The sequence below is a fragment of the Spinacia oleracea genome, chromosome 4, assembly GCF_020520425.1.
Source record: "Spinacia oleracea cultivar Varoflay chromosome 4, BTI_SOV_V1, whole genome shotgun sequence".
NCBI classification, from domain to species: Eukaryota; Viridiplantae; Streptophyta; class Magnoliopsida; order Caryophyllales; family Amaranthaceae; genus Spinacia; species Spinacia oleracea.
The window spans coordinates 108,353,424-108,375,745 of NC_079490.1; positions in this window are offsets into that span (position 1 = coordinate 108,353,424).

Consider the following 22,322-nt stretch of genomic DNA (forward strand, 5'->3'; position numbering starts at 1 on the left):
TTTGTATTTGTACTTGTAGAGTTGCCTTAGTTGTCTGGTCTGTAGGTGGTTTGGCGTCCCTTTGCTGGTGCGCCTATACCTGTTTCGGCCACACAGGCCCACTTCTTGTCTAGGCGACGGGTCTTGCTCCCGGGGGTGTATCGCCACATGTGGTATTTGGGGGAACAAGTGTCCCTTTAGCATAGTACGAGGGGCAGGCTTGTCCCTAAGGACCCACCGGAGACCATGTTAGGCGCAAGCTGAAAATGTCGCCCAATTCTATTTGGATGCTAGGGACGATGTTGTTTGTCTCCCTTGGGAGAACTTTGTAGACAGGAAAGACAATCATGAGGGCCTTTTGAAGAGACTTGCTCCACCTGTACGTACGCTTCGTACTGCTGGTGAGCTTTTGAATTTTGTATCTTGTACTCTTGTATTCTTGTATAGTCGGACTATTGTATGAGTGCTTGTAGAAGGAGGAGATCTACCCCGACGATATTCCCTATGATGACAGGGTTATCCTCTATGAAAACTCAGATGGGGAGCAGGTGGAGGTGACTGTTCCTATACCTTCTCCTCCACATCGGAGGTCGTATGATGATGTAACGGAGCATTATAAAGCTGTAAGTACTATTGTATTTTCTTGAAACTGTTTGTAATCTTGTATCTGGAAATTGATTTTGAATTTTGTATGCAGGCGCCTAGGGCGAGAGTGCGTCGCTGGATGCTTGTCATTGATTCCTTGAAGAGGCAGTGCGCCAAGCTGACCCAGAAGCTTACTGGCCGGGACAGAGAGGTGCATTCATTGACTGGGAAATTTGTATTCTTGAAATTTGAATATGGATGACTGATTCTTGAATTTTGAATTTTGAATTTCGTATAGGAGCGTCGTCGAGGTCGCAGAGGTTCCGTTGACAGGGAGCCCCAGGTGGAGACTTCAGTAGCGCAGGCGGGACAGAGCTTAGGTCCTGGTACTAGTACTCATCAGAGGCATTCTGATGTTGATAGGGGAAGTGTTCCTTTTGTATATGTTGACCCCACCAGGCATTCTTTCGGAGGTCAGGGCAGTTCGATGCCTTTTACGCCACCCCCTGGTCCTTACTTCGGAGCGAGTAGCTCTCAGCCTTGGAGTGCTGATTCTTGGGCTTACTGGTATAAGATGGAGCGGATACAATAGACCCAGGCTTTTGGGATGCAGCGCCAGTTCATGGTGATGCCGCAGCCTTTTCAGTATCCTTCCCCTCCGCAGGGAACCTATCGTTCTCCCGATACTCTTCGTATTTCAGAGCAGGAGCCTGCTACCCCTGGGGCAGAGCAGGATCAGGATCTGGAGCGCTATAGGACCCGAAACAGGAAAAAGGAGCTTGTGGTTGACATTACGGCTGATGATGACTCAGACTGATCCTGCATGGTAGTGAGTTCCAGCTTGCCTTGGTTGGACTTTTGCATGGATTGTATTGTGTAACTTGGATTTTGTATGTTTGAAAATTTGCATTTGGTATGGTTTGAATTTGAATTTTGGAATTTTTTGATTTTGTATGGTCGAAAATTTGAATTTTGTATGCGTTGTGTGTGCTTTTGAAATTTGTAGTTATATGTGTTGGGGAATACAGTTAAACATAATAACATGTGCGGAAACAATCCCCAAAGCCAGGAAACATGTATAAAGCACATATTAAGCAAACTTACATTTGAAGCGTGTTTTCCACAATAATCTGTCAACGAACACGAACAAAGAACTCCACTTGTCCTTCCTCTACTTGGTTCACCGACCCGTTCAGATCCGTCTTGATTATCGTAGCTTAGACAATCGATCAAGATACTTAGCCTTTTGGGATGAACACACTATGGAGGCACTGAGAGAATTAGGGTTCTCTGTTTTCTCCTAGGGTTGTGTGTACTGTGTTATGATTGTGCTAAGTTGGAAAATAGGTTATAAGGTTATTTACATAACCTTACTAACCGACCAAGCCATGAGGCAAGGCCGGCTAGCAAGCCCGCACGCCAAACACACGAACACGCACAGCCAGTGGGCCGTGGGCCGCGCTGCTGCTGTGTCGTGGTCTCGGCCTGCACGCACGCGCATAGCTCCGCGCCACAAGGTCCTCGGTGCTGCTGCGTTTTGCTTTGCTTGCTCGCCTAGTCGTGCGCGCGCCCATGGGCCTTGAGTGCTTCGTGCACTCGGCTCGTGGGCCGCTCCTCGTATTCGCGATTAAATATATTTCCGATATATTATTTATCGTTTCGTATACGACGAATCACCGTCGTACGATACGATTTATTTGTCTCGCCTAGCTTACGAATATCCGCGATACGATATACGATTCCGATGTAAGGTCGTATCGTATAACACGTTTCAAACTTAAATCCCGAAAGGCTATTAAATGAATTTCCGATTCATTTAATACGTTGATCTGTTACGTGTCATTGGTGTGACCTTGTAGGTTAAGTCAAGAGTAAGCTGTGAGTTCAATATCCATTAGAACTCACTGATCGGAAGCATTGCTCCAGCTAGCTGTTCTGATCACTTGATCTCACTGAATTAATTGTTCGCAATTAATCTGAACCTTTGGTATTAGACTTAATGCACCTTGCGTGAAGGACATATTTCCTTCAATCTCCCACTTGTCATTCAGACAAGCGTGCATCCACATTCCTTTGTCACTTAGTGTTACTTACTGAACATAAGGTAAGATCCAAGCCATCCTTATTAGGTCCAGAAGTGTTTCTCGGATTACAGAGCTCAACTGTTAAACTTTTGCAGAAGGTTAAGCCTTAACCATTCTGAGCACGGCCATGCATTTTACAGTATCTAACTCTCCGAGAGGCCTTGTTACACAACAACACCATATCCTATCAAAGATAGGAGGAAAATCCATTCTTGCAATCTATGAACACTCACTTTGATTCATAGTAAGCCCAATAACTGCTTTTATAGCCTCCTATTACGGTGCGACGTTTAGCTAGTATCAAATCGAACTAATTCTCAAACGAGCAAACATAATCGCTCATGTTCTGAGGAACGGTTTCTAATCACCATTAATGAGAACTACCTATGACATGACTTTAATCTCTTAAAGTGTTCCCATGGTCAATCCGATACAAGATCCAATAAGTATCTATGCAAAAGATTCTAACATCCAGTCACTCTAGTTCAAGAAACAGAACTAAGTAATCTACTTGCAATCTAATCTTTATTAGTCATTGGTTGTCCACCTTTCAATGACCTGGATTAGGGATCCTTTGTGACTTCAATATTCAAGTTCACTTATGGGTGTTTCTTTGTCGAAGAATCCATCTTGACAGCCCATTTGAATGATTTGAATCACATGGACTTATCATTTAATTCTAAACCACAATTAAATGAATATGAAACAATAAATTTCATAAATATGAAATGGTTAAACCAATTGTTTTAAACATAGATCTAACAGATGTTCTAAAACAATACTTAGAAAATCAAAGCCATTCTCCAACATGCTTGATTCCCATGGTTGCTACATGTGCGTTATGTTTCACTTGTGGCAACGGTTTAGTCAATGGATCCGCGACGTTGTCGTCAGATCCAACCTTGCAAATCTCGATTTCCTTTCTTTCAGCGATCTCTCGAAGTATATGAAATCGCCGCAGTACGTGCTTGGACTTCTGGTGGCTCCTAGGCTCCTTTGCCTGGGCAATGGCTCCGCTATTGTCGCAATACAAAGCCACTGGTCCTTTAATGGAGGGGACAACACCAAGTTCTTCGATGAACTTTCAAATCCAAACAGCTTCTTTTGCTGCTTCTGAGGCAGCAATGTACTCGGCTTCAGTTGTAGAATCCGCAATAGTGCTTTTCTTAGCACTTTTCCAGCTTACTGCTACGCCGTTGTGGCAGAACACAAACCCAGACTGTGATCTGAAATCATCTCTGTCGGTTTGAAAGCTTGCGTCCGTATAGCCCTTAACAATCAACTCATCTGTACCACCATAAACCAGAAATTGATCCTTAGTCCTTTTCAGGTACTTTAGGATGGTCTTGGCAGCAGTCCAATGCGCCTCACCTGGTTCTGACTGGTACCTGCTCGTTGCACTGAGTGCGAACGAAACATCCGGCCTTGTACAAATTATAGCATACATGATGGATCCAATAGCCGAAGCGTATGGAATTCCACTCATCTATCTACGCTCATCAGATGTTTTGGGACACTGATTCTTGCTTAGATATATGCCATGGGACATGGGTAGATGGCCTCTCTTGGCTTCCATCATATTGAACCTAGCTAGCACTTTGTCAATGTAAGTGCTTTGGCTTAGTCCAATCATCCTTTTAGATATATCCCTATAGATCTTGATGCCCAATATGTACTGCCTCTCCTAAGTCCTTCATTGAGAAACACTTCCCGAGCCAAGTCTTTACAGACTCCAACATAGGAATGTCGTTTCCAATAAGTAGTATGTCGTCAACATACAAGACTAGGAATGCAATTTTACTCCCACTGACATTCTTGTATACACAAGATTCGTCCTTATTCTTGATGAAGCCAAACTTATTGACTGCTTCATCAAATCGTTTATTCCAACTCCTAGATGCCTGCTTTAATCCGTACATGGACTTCTTAAGCTTGCATACCTTTCCTTGGTTCTTTTGATCGACAAAACCCTCTGGCTGTGTCATAAACACAGTCTCTTCAAGAAAACCATTCAAGAAGGCAGTTTTGACATCCATTTGCCATATTTCATAGTCATGAAATGCGGCAATCGCAAGGATTCCGAATAGACTTAAGCATCGCGACTGGAGAAAAGGTTTCATCGTAGTCAACGCCGTGAACTTGCCTGTAACCTTTTGCTACCAATCTGGCCTTGTATATGTATACAATTCCATCTTTGTCTTTCTTCAATTTGAAGACCCATTTGCATCCGATAGGTGTGAACCCATCCGACAAATCAACCAAATCCCAGACTTGATTTTCAGACATGGAGTCTATTTCAGATTGCATGGCCTCTAACCATTTAGTGGAGCTTGAGCTCGTCATAGCTTGCTTGTAAGTCATAGGTTCATCACTATCCAATATGAGAACGTCTAAGTTTTTAGTCAAGAGGACGCCTGTCCATCTGTCCGGCTGAAAAATAGTTCTATTTGACCTACGAGGGGCAACAACGTTTTGAGGAACTACTCCCACTGGCTCTTCTAAAGACCTTGGAGGTTCATCAACCTGAACTGCTTCTAAAGAGTTCTGAGTTCGTTGTTCGTCTCGAATCTCTTCGAGGTCTATTATTCTCCCACTTGTCAATTTGGAAATATGATTTCTTTCCAAAAAGACATCGTCACGAGCAACGAAAACCTTGTTGTCTGACTTGTTGTAGAAATAATACCCCGTAGTTTCTTTTGGATACCCAACAAAGAAACATTTGTCAGATCTAGGTTGTAGCTTGTCCGAAATTAATCGCTTGACATATGCTTCGCAACCCCAAATCATCAGAAAAGACAACTTTGGAAGTTTCCCAGACCATAATTCGTATGGAGTCTTTTCAACATCTTTTGACGGAGCACGATTCAGTGTGAGTGCTGCAGTTTGCAACGCATGTCCCCAGAACGGTAAAGGAAGTTCGGCCTGACCCATCATTGACCTGACCATATCGAGTAAGGTCCTGTTTCTCCGTTCCGACACTCCATTCCATTGAGGTGTCCCCGGAGGAGTCAATTCAGAAAGAATACCGCATTCTTTTAGATGGTCATCAAACTCGGGGCTAAGATTTTCACCTCCTCGATCCGATCTTAGAGCTTTGATTTTCTTGCCATGTTGATTCTCTACTTCATTTTCAAACTCTCTGAATTTCTCAAACGATTCAGACTTGTGCTTCATTAAGTAAATATAGCCATGTCTACTGAAGTCATCCGTAAACGCTATGAAATAGCTGAACTCACCTCTGGCTTTCGTACTCATAGGCCCACATACGTCCGTATGTATTAGCCCTAGTAGTTCGCTTGCTCTTTCTCCCACATTTGAGAATGGTTGCTTTGTCATTTTGCCAAGTAAACAAGATTCGCATTGATCAATCTTCTCTAAGTCGAGTGATTCTAGAATTCCTTTCCGTTGAAGTAATTCCATGCGCTTTATGTTTATATGGCCTAATCGACAATGCCACAGAAATGTGAGATCTGAATCACCAGTTTTACCCTTTTTGGTATTTATGTTATAAATGTGTTTGCTCGTATCAAGCACATAAAGACCATTTTCTTGTTGTGCTGAACCATAAAACATTCCATTCAAAGAAAAAAAACAACTATTGTTTTTAAATTGAAAACTAAAACCTTTAGAATCCAAACTTGAAACGGAAATGATGTTTCTGGTGATACTAGGAACATAGTAACAGTTTTCTAGTTCCAAAACAAACCCACTAGGCAAAGAAATAAAATAAGATCCTACGGTTAATGCAGCAATCCGTGCTCCATTTCCCACGCGTAGATCCATCTCGCCTTTATCAAGCTTTCTACTTCTCCTTAGTCCCTACGAATTGGAACATAAGTGTGAGCCACAACCAGTATCTAATAACCAAGAAGTAAAATCAGCAAGATTACAATGTATAACATATATACATGAAGTAGAAGCAACGTTCCCGTTCTTCTCATCTTCCTTTCTCTTCAAGCAATCCCTCTTCCAATGCCCCTTCTTCTTGCAATAGAAGCATTCAGAGTCGGCAGGAGAACGAGTCACCCTTTTCTGTTTACCAGAACTGGTGCCGTTGGACTTGGATGAGGGCGAAGCCTTGCCCTTACCCTTCTTGCCCTTATTCTTGCCTGATTTCTTGAAGTTCTTACCCTTACGCACCATAAGCATATCGTGCTTGTTCTCTTGCTTGAGCGTCTTTTCAGCGGTTTTCAGCATACCGTGAATCTCAGTAAGAGATTTCTCCATGCTGTTCATGTTGTAATTCAACTTGAATTGATCATAGCCATTATGAAGCGAATGGAGAATGATGTCAATAGCCATTTCACTTGAGACGTCAGAATCTAGAGCTCTCATGTTCTCAAAGAGTCCAATCATTTTAAGAACATGTGGGCTCACTGGTTCTCCTTTCTTGAGCTTAGTCTCAAGGATCAACCTCTGAGTCTCGAATCTTTCGATTCTGGCTTGGTCCAGAAACATGTTCTTCAACTCTGAGATGATTTGGTAAGCATCCGAGTTAATGAACGTTTTCTGAAGTTCAGGACTCATGGATGCAAGCATCACACATTTGACATCCCTGTTGGCCTGAATCAAACGATTAAGGGCAGCTTGAGTTACCTCCGGCCCAGCCTCTTCCGGTAACTCTTCCTCAAGGACATATTCCTTTTCCTCATGCATAAGAACTATTTGTAAGTTCCTTTGCCAGTCGAGGAAATTGTCGCCATTCAACTTCTCCTTGTCGAGAATTGAACGCAGAATAAATAACCATTCATACAATTCAATAACTTTGAAATAAAAGCAAAACATGCAATCATTAAAGCTATTAAAACATTTCATTCATGCAAAAGCAAAAACATGGTCCAAAATGAATGAAACGATTCCAAGACCCCAAAAGTCCTAAATCCTTAAGTAGCTTTAGCATGTCTTAAGTAGTTTAAGATTTTAGGTAAGCAAAACCTATTGCTAGTAATCTCCAATTTACTCTTGGTTAATAAATTAATGCCATAATTTATCCCATTGCCACAAATTAATGCCATTGTTGTTTGAGTTGTAACCACAATCAACGTGCTCCTTTAGGACGCCTTACCACCTAAGTCAACTAAAATAGCACCTCGCTTTAGCGTAAACCTACTATCTTAGATCCCTAGATTTTTGTAAGTGCTTGATTTGGAAGGCAATTTTTAAACTCAATATTACTTGGACCTAGTTGTTTCTATGTTGGTTCGATTATTTAGTGAACTTAAAACTAATCGATTCATAGGAAACAACCTGTTCATGCAAAGCATACATACATTCATACATTCACGCATAATATATATATTAAATTGCATAAATAAATGGTGATCTAGTATGGCCCAAAACTTCTTGTCTTGAAGCATTTAATCTTCATCACCTCCTTGATAGCTTGGCATCGTCTTGAATCTTCGTTCAAATGCTAACTTAAAGTTCTAAACTTGGAAATACTTGAAAATAATAAAATTACATCAAAATTTCCATGGTACGCAGACCATATTTAAAACTTTACATTCAAAGATAGAACGGTACGCAGACCGTATTTAACTATCCTAAATTGGCCATACTAGTCACTTAGAGTACCTGCATTACATAAAATATATATTCTATGCATTCACCCATTCGTGTGCTAAAACTAATGGCCCATATTAATATGCAAGTATTTACGTGAATTAATTAAAATTCACGTTCACATAAACGCGTCCTAAAAGATTAATCAATCTCCAAATTATTAATCCTTGGGCTTTATTCTAATTAAAATTGAATTTAATTAAAATAATGCGACCTACGAAATTAATTAAAATAATTATTTAATTTTAATTTCATTTAGTGGCTCCCACTCAAACCAATAATTATTCCGGATAATTAATTATGAAATATTAAATTAAAACTCGCGGCCCAGCCCAAGCAAATAAAATATTAAATTAAATATCCCGTTAGCCCAAATTAATGCAAATGTCAACGAAATAAACAATTTTCAACGAAAAAAGTCCGATTACGTAGTTGGGCTAGGCTTGCGCCCAGCCCTATGCCTTGCGTGTGGCCCAAGAGGCGCACGAGCAAGACTCGCACACCCCAGGCCCCTCGCGCGCGCTTGTCCTCGCAGCACCGCTGCCCCTGCGCTGCGTGTTGTGCGTTCGTGTGTGCTGGACGTGGCATGGCTCGCGCCTTGCTTCGTCGCAGCCCCGCAAGCGTCCCGCCTGCCCCTTTCCTCGCCCAGCGCGCACGAGGCACGCAGCATTCTTGCTGCTGCCCGTGTCGCATGCGGCTCGGCCTAAGCATAGCAGCCCGTATGGCTCGATGAGCCATACGTCCACCATGCTTGTGTTCGTGCCCTTGGTTCGTGATACGGACCAACTTAATTAAAATTTAATTTAATTTCACAAACTTGCATTAATTTTATTTTTCAAAAAGTTACGATATTTATTTTCGAAAAACAACGATTTTTAACGATTTAATAAATTCCAACGACAATCCAATTTCGTAAAATTATTAAATCAAGGGCTAACAATATTCAAACTTTTAAGAATGAACGAATCAACATTAAAGTTTGAACTTTTAATTAATAAAATCCGAATCTTTAAATCGTTCATAAACAATTAAATTTCAGATTTTTAATAATTTGGTTTAACTGTGATTAAAATTAACGAAACCATTCAAAATTTTAATCCAATAACTTTTAAAATTAGCCACTGACACATGAAATTATATCCCCTTTCCCAATTAACCGAATTATTAAACCAAAATTAATTAAAATTCAATAGGGGCCATGCTCGCCCTTACAACAACAGATTCAGCAATAGGGGCCATGCTCGCCCAAGAGATTGAAGGCAAGGAGAATGTCGTATACTACATAAGAAAAAAGTTAATCGAGTACGAGACCATATACACCCAGCTCGAGAAACTCAGCATCGCCTAGGTTTGGGCCACAAAGAAACTACGGCACTACATGCTCTCCCATACAGTGCACGTAACCAGCAAAGCAGATCCTCTCAAGTACTTATTTGAAAAACCAGCTCTCAATGGACGGTTGTCCAGATGGTTGGTCATGCTAGTAGAATTCGATCTCAAATACATGCCTCAAAAGTCTATCAAGGGTTTAGCAGTCTCAGACTTCCTAGCCGACTGTCCCATCGAGGCAGAAGAGGAGGATTACGACTAACCCGACGAGCAAATCCTAATGACAAGTGACGACAGTTGGTCGATGCACTTTGACGGTGCTTTAAATCAGAACGGATGTGGTGTTGGAGTAATTCTAGTAGCCCCGGATGGCACCCACATTCCTATATCAGCAAAACTGCAATTCAACATCACAAACAATGCGGCAGAATATGAAAAATGCATTATGGGCCTGGAAGCCGCCTTAGCATTGGGTGTCCAGAAACTACGAGTCTACGGGGATTCCTCCCTAATCATCAATCAAATTTCCGACAAATGGAAAGTAAGGAACGAGAGCTTGGCCCCATACCAGTCCTATCTTGAGAAGCTGTCTGAGCAGGTAGAAGAGCTTCGCTATACATACCTCCCGAGAGAGGAGAATCAATTTGCCGATGCACTGGCAAAGCTGGCCTCAATGATCAACATTCCAAATGGCAAGGCTGAAATGCCACTTACAATTGAAACACGTCAAAAAGCAGCATATGTCCATGCTATTGACGACATCGAGCCAGACAGAGACGAGCCTTGGTTCACAGACATTCAAAGGTATCTAAACCATTCTGAATATCCTCCACACTTTTCAAGCAAGCACCAGAGGGCTTTACGACTACAATCAGCCAATTTTGTCATAGAAGGCGGCGTTCTATACAAGAGGACCCCTAACAGCCTCAATCTTCGATGTGTTGACAAGCACGAAGCTCAAAGAGTCATGGACACCGTACATGCCGGAGTCTGTGGCACCCACATGAATGGGAAGATGTTGGCCCTCAAGATCATCAGGGCTCGATACTACTGGACTACCCTAGAACGGGATTGCTACTTCTTTGTCAAGAAATGTCCTACCTGCCAAAAGTGTGCGAATCTAAAGCACATTCCCCCATCATTGCTATATTCTCAGTCATCGCCATGGCCGTTCTCAGCTTGGGGTATCGACGTCATCGGCAAAGTCACTCCAACAGGAACCGGGGGTCATGAGTTCATACTGGTTGCCATCGACTATTTCACCAAATGGGTCGAAGCCAGGTCATTCAAAGTGTTGGGTTCCAAGCAAGTGGCCCAGTGCATACAAGAAAACATCATATGCAGATACGGAGTTCCTCACGAGTTCATTAGCGACCAGGGAACCCATTTTCAAGGAGAGTGTGAAGATCTATTCACCGAGTACAAAATCCAACATCATCGTTCTTCGCCTTATCGCCCGCAAACTAATGGGGCAGTCGAAGCAACCAACAAGAATGTGAAAACCATCATCATGAAAATGACAACCAATTACAAAGACTGGCCCCAGAAGCTGCACTTCGCATTGTGGGGGTATCGAACTTCAATTCGCACTTCAACTGGTGTAACCCCATTCTCATTAGTCTATGGAATGGAGACAGTACAACCTATCGAGCTGGAGATACCTTCTCTAAGGATAGGCCTTGAAAGAAAAATCCCAGAAGCTGCATGGGTACAAGCAAGGTATGATGAGCTAATCATGCTTGATGAGCAACGGCTTCATGCCGCTCACCACGTACAAGTCTATCAGCGCCGAGTGGCCAGACATTTCAACAAGAGGGTGAGAACCCGAAACAACAAGGAAGGCGAGCTTGTCCTGAAGGCCCTTCTCAAAAGCGTCATGGACCCAAGGGGAAAATTCAAACCCAACTAGGCAGGACCATACATTGTCAAGACTCTCCGGGGGAGCAGCCGAATTAACAGATGTCCACAGAACAGAATTCCGATCCCTGACAAACCTCGATCAACTCAAGAAGTTCAATGTTCAAATTCAAAATCCAATTCAAAAGTCCTGTAAGGGTTAGAACTACGTCCGGCCTGATTCCTTAACGGGCCACGTAGGCAACCTCATTCCGAGGCCCGGCCACTTTAATACAAAGAAATTCAAAATTTCCTCAATTAAGGGCATCCTAAAAATCAAATTAAAAACTCAATGGTTGTTGTCTTTATTCCAAATATGCCAATTCAAAGCAAAGCATGTTCAAGCGAAATTCAACAAAATAACTATTTATTTGGCTCTGAGGCCTTCAAAGCTAATTCAAAAACAAGGTTGGAATCAAGTGAAGCAAAGTTCAAAGCCTTTTCACTTCCACTAAACACACTTCCTAAACACATTTTCTAAACACATTCTTAAACACAATTCCTTCCAATACAACTTCAAACACAGTTAGCCTACAAAGATCTAGGGTCCGGCGACTATGCTCTTGAGTCTTGGCACCTTGAGTACTATCCCCTTGCTCTTCCCGCAATCAATCATCAATCTTCCCTTTGCCCAAGCGGCGAGAGAAGGAACTTGCTAGTCTTCCAAGACGGGAGGACGACGAACCTCCTTTGGACTCAGATCGGTCAAGCACCGGATGGGCCACACTCCCGTCACCTTCTTCATAGTCAGTTGATGCAGGGCGTCTAGCTCTAGAACCTCAGACTCTAGCTGGTCCGGAGAAAGAAATGTCCCTCTGGCTTGGGCCATTCATCCATACAACATAACCCGCAGACAGAGTAACTGGCTCAGGTGGGTACTGAACACTCAAGAATGGTTTGGCGACCCAGTACCGCCTCCAAACTTCAAGTCGATTTGCATTCAGCGCAACAGGTTTCGGGTTCTCTTCAGCACAATCCGGGATTTCTTGTTTCAAGCCATACTGTCTCATCACTCTAGCAGGCAAGTAGAAGACCCACATTGTGAGGCTTGGCACCCTCAAAGCAGTAGAACCAGGGGCATGTCTCATAGCAGCAACTCCCCACCAAGGAACTACCCACCTTATACAAGATTCAACACCAGAGAGTGCGCAACGCCACTCATCCAATGAAAGCTAGCCATACACCATGCGCCGCACAGTGAACCCCTTTCTATTATAGCTCTCCATGTTCTCCAGTGGGCCCACCAGCATGAGTCTCTCCATAAGCCAGACCTTGGGGAGTATACAAAAAAAGCACTTCAAAATTCATCATTCAAAATACAAGTACAAATTCAATATACAAGAAAGCTCCATATCCTTACTTGGAGTAGTACCGGACTTCCCGACGGCAAAGAAGAGAGGTCCGACTTCAACATATCAAGGCCCAACAATGTTTCGCCAGTCACGAGCGGCATTGGGTCCCGACCACTAGTAAATTACTCTACAATCTCTATTAGGGAGGCATCACCATTGCCAAACCCCTGTTTCGAAAAGAGGAAGCGAGTAAAGATACAAAAACTCAAGGCCCTCAAGCGGAAAGCCTTGGGGACATCAAGCCCAGCAAAATAGGTGACAAGGAGGGACAAATCCACCCCTCTACCATATACAACGACACTCAAAAGTGGGGGCTTCAAGCCCAAATATCTTTCAAAACCCAAGAAAAAGTGTTCTTCAACACTAAGCATGCATGGCTCCGGCATAATGGGCTACCCCAGTATAGCACTAAACTCTTCAAGGAGGGGACATACCGAATTTCCAAAGCGGAAGACATGATGATTAGAATCCCAAGCCTCCAAAGCAGCAAGAATGAAGTGCACATCAAGCTTTACAAACCGCAAGGAGGCGAGCACCCCAAGGTGCATGCCATAGAGCTCCCTTTTCTCCATCTTGCCTAACGAACCAAGCTAAGAGTTCAAGGCATTTTCAGAAGACATGGCCATTTTCTTTCTTTTCGTGAGGAAGTAGTATACAAAGAAAAGCAGGGACGGATTGATGCAAAACATGGTCCGAAAAGCTCCCTAGTTATACAAAAACCGGTACTTATGACATTACCCTAGCGCTAGGCGCCGAGACCTGCGCCAAGCGCAAGTGCCTGCAACAGAGGACGAGGCCACCGTCCTTTTTATGACTCCAAGTACGCACTCTTTAGTGCTTCGGACAGCAGAGTGCCTCAATTATTCAAGATTCTAAAGCCGCAAACCGCGGAATTTCAAGCAGTCCGCGTCAGCACCTCGGGCCGATTTCGAGTCAATCGTCCAAAGTTCAAACATTCTAGTCCTAGATCGGCGTCCTAAGTCGAGTCTACATATGCATTAGCAAAAGTTGAATATACTTTGACTTGCGCTTTTCCTAACCAAAAAACCTCAGTCACAGTAGGGGCTTATAGTGGGTATATACACCCGAAAAAATGGGCAATTTTTTTCAATTTTGCATGCATACATATAGCTACAAATTTCAAAAGCACACACAACGCATACAAAATACAATTTTCAATCATACAAAAACCAATTTTCAGCCACACAAGATCCAAAATTTTCAAACCTTGCAAAATTCAAAGCCATACAAAATTCAAATTTCAAATCCATACAAATACAATCTATACAAAAATCCAACCAAGGAAAGCTGGAACTCGCTACCATGCAGGGTCAGTCCGAGTCATCACCAACCGTAATGTCAACCACAGGCTCTTTGCCCCTGTGTCGGCTCCGGTAACGCTCCAGATCCCGATCCAGCTCTGCCACAGGGGTACCAGGCTCCTACTCCGAAATACGAAGAGTACCGGGAGAAGGATAAACTCCCTGCTGAGGGGAAGGGAACTGATAAGACGTCGGCATCGCCATGAACTGGCACGGCGCCCCAAACATTTGGGCCTGACGCATCCTCTCCATCTCCTGCCAGTAAGTCCAAGCATCTGCACCCCAAGGCTGAGAGCCACTCCCTCCGAAGTAATAGCGAGGAGGAAGTACAAAAGGCCTCGAACTGCTCGCACCCACAAAAGAAAGCCTGGTAGGATAGGCATACACAAAGGGGACACCTCCCCTATCAGCATCAGAATGCCTCTGATAAGTACCAGCACCGGACCCCTGTCCCAGATCCAAGCTCGGCTCTTCCGGCCCTCTCAAAATCTCCACATGGCACTAGAGGAAAAAACATCATAAGATGCCCTTAAAATAGGCTTATAAGTTGCCCTTCATAAGTGCCACCAATGGGGGGGTCACTTTTGTAAAATTATCAAAAGTCGCCCTTAACATGGGCAACTTATAATCTTATAAGTTGCCCTTGTTTGCAACAAGGGCAACTTATGTGAAACTTATAAGTTACCCTTGTTGCAAACAAGGGCAACTTATAAGCTTCACATAAGTTGCCCTTGTTGCAAACAAGGGCAACTTATAAGATGCACATAAGTTGCTCTTGTTGCATACAAGGGCAACTTTTGAGTTTTTTTTTAAAAAAAAAATAAAAAACTCTGCAATATAATTCCTAATATTCTGCAATATAATTTCTGATTTTGCAATATAAAATTCTGCATTATAATTTATAGAATACTGTTTAATCAAACATCAGCTGGACATTCCTCAAAAATGATATAAATTTCAAATTTCCAATAATATATATTACCTAATTAATTCAAATGTAATTAATTAAATCGATAAATAACAAAATAATGTAAGAGTCACGGATAACTACAAGCCTGCTCTATTTATTACACTAAGGGTAGTTCACAATCGTTGAAGTAAGTAGGCCACTTGTCTCGAACTTCATCCAACTCCTCTTTGGTAAAGGGCCCTCCCTTGGAGTTTTGAAAACCTGTAAAAGAACAACGTACATGCAAACCAATAAATTAAATTAAGTTTCATATGCGAAAAAAGGAATTATATTGATAGCGAAAACAACTTTATGAGTTTACTAAGATTCATTTTAAGTTCTTTATGGACATCTAAGGCTCATTTGGCTCGATAAAATCATATTTGGCCAAAAATGGCATTTTCAATCCCAAATATCAACAAATGAACATAATGACACTTTATAAATCTTTTTCATGATTCAGATGATTAGTTATATGTTTATAAGACTCATTTCAAATTCGTTATGCACGCTTATGGGTCATTTGGGTCGATATAGGTCATTTATGACCAAAAATGGCATTTTTGATCCGAACTACCAACAAACGAACCTATTTCCATATTCTAAACGTTTTTCATGATTCATATGATTAGTTATATGATTATATTACTCATTTCAAGTCCGTTATGCACGCATATGGGTCATTTGGGTCGATATAGGTTATTTATGGCCAAAAATGGCATTTTCGATCCCAACTACCAACAAACGAACTTATTTCCACATTCTAACCCTTTTTCATGATTCATACGATTAATTATATGTTTATGAAACTCAATTCAAGTTCCTTATGCACGCCTATGGGTCATTTGGGTTGATATAGTTCATTTGGGTCGATATAGGCCATTTATGGCCAAAAATGGCATTTTCGATCCCAACTATCAACAAACGAACTTATATTCAAATTCTAAACATTTTTCACGATTCATATGATTAGTTATATGTTTATGAAACTCATTTCAAGTTCGTTATGCACGCATATGGGTCATTTGGGTCGGTATAGGTCATTTATGGCCAAAAGTGGCATTTTCGATCCCAACTACCAACAAACGAACCTGTTTCCACATTCTAACCCTTTTTCATGATTCATATGATTAGTTATATTTTTATAAGACTTATTTCAAGTTCGTTATGCACGCCTATGGGTCGTTTGGGTAGATATAGGTCATTTATGGCCAAAAATGGCATTTTCGATCCCAACTACCAACAAACGAACATATTTCCATATTCTAAACGTTTTTCATGATTCATATGATTAGCTATATGATTATAAGACTCATTTCAAGTTCGTTATGCACGCCTATGGGTCATTTGGGTCGATATAGGTCATTTATGGCCAAAAATGGAATTTTCGATCCCAACTACCAACTACCAACAAACGAACCTATTTTCACATTCTAACCCTTTTTCATGATTCATATGATTAGTTATATGTTTATGAAACTCATATAAAGTTCCTTATGCACGCATATGGTTCATTTGGGTCGATATAGGCCATTTATGGCCAAAAATGGCATTTTCGATCCCAACTATCTACAAATGAACTTATATTAAAATTCTAATAGTTTTTCATGATTCATATGATTAGTTATATGTCTATGAAACTCATTTCAAGTTCGTTATGCACACCAATGGGTCATTTGGGTCGATATAGGTCAAATATGGCCAAAAATGGCATTTTCGATGCTAACTACAAACAAACGAACCTCTTTCCACATTCTAACCCTTTTTCATGATTCATATGATTAGTTATATGTTTATGAAACTCATTTCAAGTTCGTTATGCACGCCCATGGGTCATTTGGATAGATATAGGTCATTTATGGCCAAAAATGGCATTTTCGATCCCAACTACAACCAAACGAACATATTTCCACATTCTAAACATTTTTAATGATTCATATGATTAGTTATATGTTTATGAAACTCATTTCAAGTTCGTTATGCACGTATATGGTTCATTTGGGTCGATATAGGTCATTTATGGCCAAAAATGGCATTTTCGATCCCAATTATTAAAAACCGAACTTATATTCAAATTCTAAACTTTTTCATGAATCACATGATTAGTTATATGTTTATAAGACTCATTTCAAGTTCGTTATGCACGCCTATGATTCATTTGGGTCAATATAGGTCATTTATGGCAAAAAATGACTTGTTCGATCCCAACTACCAACAAACGAACCTATTTTTGCAGATTCTAAACATTTTTCATGATTCATATAATTACTTACATTTTTATAAAACTTATTTCAAATTCGTTATGCTCGCATATGGGTCATTTGGGTCGATGAAGGTCATTTATGGCCAAAAATGACATTTTCGATCCCAAATACCAACAAACGAACCTATTTCCACATTCTAAACCTTTTTAATGATTCATATGACTATTTATATGTTTATGAAATTCATTTCAACTTCGTTATGCACGCCTATGGTTTATTTGGGTCGATATAGGTCATTTATGGCCAAAAATGGCATTTTCGATCCCAACTATCAAAAACCGAACTTATATTCAAATTCTAAACTTTTTCATGATTCACATGATTAGTTATATGTTTATAAAACTCATTTCAAGTTCGTTATGGACGCCTATGATTCATTTGGGTCGATATAGGTCATTTATGGCCAAAAATGATTTGTTCGATCCCAACTACCAACAAACGAACCTATTTCCAGATTTTAAACCTTTTTCATGATTCATATAATTAGTTACATTTTTATAAGACTTATTTCAAGTTCGTTATGCTCGCATATGGGTCATTTAGGTCGATATAGGTCATTTATGGCCAAAAATGACATTTTCGATCCCAAATACCAACAAACGAACCTATTTCCGCATTCTAAACCTTTTTAATGATTCATATGATTATTTATATGTTTATGAAACTCATTTCAACTTCGTTATGCACGCCCATGGTTCATTTGGGTCGATATAGGTCATTTATGGCCAAAAATGGCATTTTTGATCCCAACTATCAACAAAAGAGCTTATATTAAAATTCAAAACCTTTTTCATGATTCATATGATAAGTTATATGTTTATAAGACTCATTTCAAGTTCTTTATGCACGCCTATGGGTCATTTGGGTCGATATAGGTCATTAATGGCCAAAAATGGCATTTTCGATCCCAACTACCAGCAAACGAACCTATTTCCACATTCTAAACCTTTTTAATGATTTATTTCATTAGTTATATGTTTATGAAACTCATTTAAAGTTCGTGATGCACGCCTATGGGTCATTTGGGTCGATATAGGTCATTTATGGCAAAAAATAACATTTTCGATCCCAAATACCTACAAACGAACCTATTTCCACATTCTAACCCTTTTTAATGATTCATATGATTAGTTATATGTTTATAAGACTCATTTCAAGTTTGTTATGCACGCCTATGGTTCATTTGGGTCGATATATGTCATTTATGGCAAAAAATGACATTTTCGATCCCAGCTACCAACACACGAACCTATTTCCACATTCTAAACCTTTTAAATGATTCATAGAAAACGGATATTTTTTCAAAATATGACATGTAAGGATCGGAAAAATTATGAAAATGAAATATGCTTAACAATAATAAAATTAGTTTATCGGCAAAAAATAATTAAAAAAATAATAGGAAACTATATGAAGAGGGTTTCTCAAATATAGATATTGGATAACTGTCGGATATGCGACTATATGACATGCAAGAATACAGATAGGTGGGAAAAGTGTCGAACATAGAACAAACTAAACAACTAGTATTGTTCTAACCAAGATAAGAAAATAAACTAACATCTAATGATATGGGGCTAGGATCTTTTGATTGTTTTCAGAAGCTTCTTTCATTACTCTTGCCATGTATTCACATACTTTATCTGTGTTCTTTGAACTTAAGGCCACCTTCTTTATCAGCTGTATGAGGCACAGAGATTTCTCCCTCAAAACTTTGAATCTGCCAGAAGAAATTTCTTTAATAATAAGACCCCATAGATAGAAAATTTTAGTTGATAACACGACAACTAAACAAATTTCTAAAGCTCTAGGAATTTATTTATTTATTTTGGCATACCTCGAACCAAACAAATTTAAACACTCCTAAACACCAAACTCCTAAACATAAAAAACGCAAGAAAAAAAGTAGACAATCGGACACCACTACTCCGAAACGATATAAAAAAAACTACAACATTGCCCCAAATCAAACCCTAGGAAGTGAACTTAGGTCAGTTGACTATAAAACAGCAGCTTCAGAACCACAACCCAACCACCAGCTGCTGACAGAACAAACTCAAGCTAAAAAAACCAGTCTAATCACACTGCCACAAAGCCCTAGCACCAACACCACACATCAAATTGGAACTGCAGAATCCCCCCCGACTTCCTGGAATCAGTCGCCTCAACACAGAATCCTTGTCCTAAGCAGCGAATTAAGGAACGAAGACTGCAGTCAGCCTGTTGAACTACAGCAGCAGAAAGCAGTCAACAGCAGCAGCAGATCTAGCAACCCTCAAAATTCTGCTTAAGTCTTAACGGTTTCAAAATTAAATTATAACAACTAATTTCGTGAATTAACGGTCTAACACATGAAATTGCAGATTAAATATATTTCCATCTCCACTCTCACGCATCAATAATGCAATATACACTTACAACTCAATTTAGCAAATACATCAAAATATGCAGAGCTCTTCATATACCTCTTGAATCTCCTTTGCTATGTCTGGATTCTTCACTTTTCTGGGAATAAGAACTTCTGCCAAAACTTCAATCTTTTGAACCAACTTCAAGGAAGCAGGAGCGCTCTTCTTTATCTGCGACATGAGTTTTCAGCAAGTTATAGGTTTCCATCCTGTTTAAGCAATCAATCTAAAACAATTACATAATCTAATATTCTAATTATTTTTTAATTAGTATAATCAGTTATTGAATTTCACATAATTGAATGTCATGTAAACAACAACGCAATGTATAAATTCTTTATATCGATGTTGTGATACTTCTTCGAGGCATATGCTATCGAGAATAAAACTGTCACATAACAAAAAATAAAAACTAAGAACAATTAGCAGTTTGTCACAATTCGAGGCAATACACAATGCAACAAGACCCGACATTTCTATACCATTGTTGTTCCCCTTTTCCTTCTAAATACCTCCACCCCCACCCCCACAACAATGACCACTCCCACACATGTTATACACCTGTAGACATTTTACCCTTTGTTTTAGTATTCCCCCCCCCCCCCCCCCTTATAAAAGTTCTAGTTTAAGACTTACGGGCCAACAAAACATTCAAACAATATATATTGAGAGAATCATAACATACACAAACATGGAGCATATAAGTTTTTTGTAAACTAAAATTGAAGTTAATTAGTTGTTCACAAGATTGGTACTCATTTCATAGTATGCCAACCTTTCACAACATATATTAATTCTGTAACAAAATTACAATACAGTTTCACACATTTAAGTTATGCAACTCAATAATGTATAGAACCGAAAACAAATAAAACATTATTCTGATCAGTTGGAATGCATACCAAGTATATATAGCAAGCTCTTAAGAAGGTAGCTGGTAAACTTGTGGAAATATTTAAGGTTGTTTTCGACATAATCAGTGCCTGGTCTTTATCTAACCTTATGCAAGTCCACCAACTAGCCAACTAACATTCTATATATTTGCATTTAAAATTTAAAAATTATTACCTTAGCAGACGAAGTTGTAAACGAAGAAGACTTGGAGTGTATGAAGTACTTAAAAGCTGTAATAATCCCTACTGTTGATCTGCTGATAATCACTTGTTGAAGCTTTCAACTATGTTTGTGTGCTGCATTCGCTGCTCTCCTGCCAAAACAAGTACAAAACAGAGAGAAAAAAACAAAACTCGGCAAGAAAAGCAAAAACATCAAAAGTCAACTTAGGACAAGTTGACCAAGCAGACCTGAAATATAACCCATTCCAAAGCAGACCTGAACTGGCAACCCACCCATATCCCTATGACCTGGACTACAGAAAAAGCCAACACCAGACCAGACTAACTGACAACAATAACTTGGCCGAAGTTGACCATGGTTGACCAGTTCGAAAGGCAATCAGTTTTTGGGGGAGAGAATAGAAAGCAGTAGTGAAAGAATAGTGCAGCAGTAGAGAGCAGTATATTAGGATAGATTAGGATGAGATTTTAGGCTTTAATTCTCTAGATTAAACACTTTAATTTCAGTTTCATGACGAACAGGGGGGAGGACATGAAGAAGAAACTCGCGTAGTCTCATTCTGATGAGATTTATATGAGTATAGGAGAACTGAGGGTACAGAGAAATTAAATTATCAAAAGACATATTCGGTGTTATCAGCTCAACTACAACTAAACTAGGACACGAGAGGTCTACATACACTATACTCATACCTTGAACCATTCAATTTTATTTCATAACTATCACCACTAAAAATATGGATCCCACAATGGGCGCATGTGTGGATGCTATATCAAATGGTTGAACTGAACCAGAGGCCATACAGTAAGCATTTCATGCTGTGTATTTCTACAAACTAATTAAGATTTCATGTTGTGTATTTCTACAAACTAACAAGTGACAACCATTGGCTTCTGGATTCATGATTGACCCTATTAGAAGGCAGGCGGTCTTTTTACGTAGTTGCCTCTAGAGTCTAGGATGCCCCATTAATCAAATCCAATGTATATACTAAATGAAATCTATATCACAAATTCTGAATTGGCTTAGCTCATAAAAGCAAACCAAGAAATATTTTTTAAAAATAGTCCTGAATTCAATTTATTTTTCAAATTAAACTCTAATTATTAGCATAATCAAGGAGTAAATTCAATTTATTAAGCAAGAAAAAATAAAAGATGGAAAATCAGAACACACCATGAAAGAATCATCTCCGGCCTTAAATTCACCTGATTCGACATCTGAACCAACCTTCTTTTCAGCTCCGGCAACAACACCACCTTCATCGTCAACTATCTCACCTTCCTCCATATCATAATCGACAAGATGAGGCGGCTTGGTCACCTCCTCCGCTACTTTCTCGACGTTTCCTTGATTTCATCTTTTTTGTGCTTGGAGCTGCTACGGCGGTGGTGATGACGATGGGGTGGCGATGCTTGCGGCGCTTGGATTTTTCCGGTGAATCATCATCAGTGAGAGAGCAGTTGTGCTGGCGGTGAGAGTTTTGGGAATCGGTCTCCATGGCCGGGAAGAAAA